Source organism: Limulus polyphemus, unplaced genomic scaffold (genome assembly GCF_000517525.1).
Source record: "Limulus polyphemus unplaced genomic scaffold, Limulus_polyphemus-2.1.2 Scaffold631, whole genome shotgun sequence".
In the NCBI taxonomy this organism is placed as follows: Eukaryota; Metazoa; Arthropoda; class Merostomata; order Xiphosura; family Limulidae; genus Limulus; species Limulus polyphemus.
Window position 1 is genome coordinate 401309 of NW_013666241.1, and position 3457 is coordinate 404765.

General features: G+C 31.8%; 1 pseudogene; it reads left to right on the forward strand.

Annotated features, from left to right (window-relative positions):
* LOC106459579 overlaps nucleotides 1-3457 on the forward strand; it is a 97974-nt pseudogene that overhangs the window by 24746 nt on the left and 69771 nt on the right.

Consider the following 3457-nt stretch of genomic DNA (forward strand, 5'->3'; position numbering starts at 1 on the left):
GTGCTTATAACAAAGTGAGCCTAGTTTTATTACAGTATATATGTACATGCCTTTCTATTTTAATTGTATTGTATGTGTGAAATATTAGTTAAGGGTATTAGATGTATAAATATTTTGTACATTGCCAATTGTGTGCTTGCATGTTCACACGAAAACAAAGTACTACCGAAATAATTCTCACATGAAATAGCAGAATTTGGCTCGCATATAATTATGAATTGTACTCAGTTGGAAAAGTCAGGCCTTGGTATTTCACTATTTAATTCTGTGTATAATTTGTATAAGTTTTTGCCACAAATTATCAAATAAATTAATTAATTTTATTATATTCATATCATAAATTTTCTTAATGATTTCTATCCACTTGAATTAAGAACGTTGAATGTTTGGAGGTGCAGATACGTAGATAACATTCTTCTCCACTCCTCCAAGAAACAGATATGACGCGCCATCTCTTGTTCATTTGCAATAATATTTGAGATGTATATTTTTCTGTGGCACAATAAACACAGAGGAAAAGAACATATTTTAATCTTAAGATTTCCCTATGGGCTAAAATCCAATGCATTCTTCATATGACATGTCAGATATGTGTGTTTCGTGAACGATTTTTCACTGATTTCTCAGTTAAAATCAGATTTAGATCATCTTGGCTTGGCAAATTTATTAAAATCAAATAAATTATCCAAACGTCTAGTTTAGATGGAAAACGGCCATAATTCTGAGATGAGATCACCTTGCCATTGCCAGTTCGACTGGCGGGCTATGAAAGTTCAACACGTAGCAATGTTGGCCGCTTGCGTACCGAATATCCCGTGACTTCCAATCTAGTGTTATTTATATTTATGACTAGAAGTGTATAATAGTATTTGAACGACACTATGTTCGCCATATCCATTGCCAACAAGACGTTTTGCTCAATTCAGAGCTCATCAGGCCAGCTGGGACACAATAAACCTAGGATTTTTTACAAATTGGGAAGAAATAAAAACTCTTACTTAGATCAAATTATTATTTCGTTTACCACAATGAACATGTTTTATTATTATGTTTGTTAACAAAATACAAACAAACTGAAGAAAATGGAAGAACATTGATGTCAAACGAATATGCTTCCTCATTCATCCCGATTTTTGTGTGTGAAATCTACGTCTTTTAGTCTCAAACTAGGTGTTGTTGTTGGTCTTTCTTTTATGTATTGCGTTATGACGTTTTGTGAAGATTTTGTACGTGATGGAGAAAAATGGATATCATTTTCAGATTCAGCGTACAGGAATTACTATAGAACATGTAAAAATTTCAAGACAATAAAACCATCGCAGGCCTGTGTAAGTATTATGGTGCGAATGCCTTTTCCAAGCTGACGAAGCATGATTATAATTAGTTATACTTGTAATAAGACAATAGTATTATTAGGCCTGCGTTCTTTATCTAGTCCCATACGGATTTTCAAAACGTAGAAGTTGGTATAATAAAAGTATTCCAATCACATTATTTTCGCCATATCCATTGCCAGCGACTCGCTTCACTAATCCAGAGGACATGAGCCCGACTGGAACACAATAAACACAGTAATAGTCGGAACATCATTTATATAAGCCATTTGGAAAAAGGCATTCATACCATAAGGCACAGTGTGACTGGAATACTATTATTATACAGCCTCCTAATTCTTGAAAAAATATAATTAATTATATCCGTGTTTCTCCAGCTTGAAAAAGGTGTTAATACCATAACAATTCGCTTCTGGTGACAGAAATTATACAAGTAACATAAACGAGTTTTGCTGTTGTTATTATTCATATATTTGACCTATAGTATATACATTGTCAACCAAAAACGTATTGAAATTAATGCTTCAAACCAAAAAAGTCGGTGAAATTTGATTTTGCTTATAGAAATAGAGACCACTAGCAAAAGCCTCCTAGTGATCAAAAAAGTAAATTCAGTGAATTCAGCAGTAACTGTTGCCATGTTACTGTAAGTTATTACCAGGTGGTAAAGTGAATACTTAATACTTAACTACGTTCACAAATTGATGAATATAAGGACTAATGAAATCCAGTTTTCAAGAACAGAAATCTGTTAACAACGAAAGATACATTTTTTCCTTAAGACAACCCTAAAGTACGAAAATCGATATGTTGTTCAGAAGATTATCACAATAATTTAACTGTGAATGTAATGTTTTTAATTACTTTTAATATTGGTTAAATTAAAAGAAAAACTTTTTGAATCATTATTAGCTAATATACCCTTCTTCAGTTTTAAAACAAAATATAAAATAGATGTTTCTTTTGGAAGAAATAAATTTTTTCATCATCTGATTGTATTCGTAGGTTCAAGAAAAGCTTCAGGCTTCTTTAGAAAAAGCCACTACTTTAGAAAAGGAACTAATGCGAGCTAATGAAGAAGTAAGTAAGTTTTGAAAAATAATTTCTGTCATGATTCCTCATGTATATACATGAATTTACACTGTAGGAAACATTTTACTGTGGATCATTTAAATCAGCTACAGTAAAGGGCAAGGCTTCTACTAAAATATGAATAACGTTTCATTGTAAGTACATTTATTTTTGTTTATTGTTTTATAAAATATTTGATGAAAGTCATATTTCTTATTTCCTTCATTGTTTTCTACATAAAATTAAAATCAAGAAAAATATAAAGAACTTCCTTTGTAATGTTTACCCACAAGTTTACCCACGTGTAGTACTTAAACCAGTATATAGAATAAGGAACTATTTTGTACTGAAAGATGGAATTTGCAAAGCGGATTGATCACATGTCATCTACAGATATCAGTGGTTTGTTTGTCATAGTGCGTATATAGAGGGTCGACGGTGAGTTCTGTCGGAATTATTATGTTTAGTACAGATATCAATTATAAAACTAAAATAACCTCCTTCTTCAAATGTGTTTAATATGTGCTTCAAAAGCAAAGTAATTTAACATGGTCCTGATATGTATTATGAAGCTTCAGAGTTAATTTTTTACCGAGGCAAGAAGAGAAACACAAATAAATATTTGAGATGCACTCTTTACTCTTCAAACACTGGGAGTTGTTTGCTTCAATGACAGTGTTGTATGCTCAAAAATTTCTCTACCAACGATTTTTATCGGGTTTTACATAAACAACTGTTTCCTTTGCCTCCCTACATTATATGCTTATAAAGTGTAGCAGAAAGAGAGTTTTGTTGATACACCTTTCTCTACAAATCCGATTGCTCAAATAACCTTAGCATATAGATTAAACTGTAATACGAAAGACCTATTTTTTTTCAGGAGACATAGATCTATTTTAATAATGGCTGGAGACGCCTTGAATGGGTAATGAAGAAAAACTTTAATACAACAGCAAATGTACAGCGTTTCGACAAGGTTTTGTCATCATCAGGTACGTTGTCGAAACGTTGTACATTTGCTGTTGTATTAAAGTTTTTCTTCATTACCTATT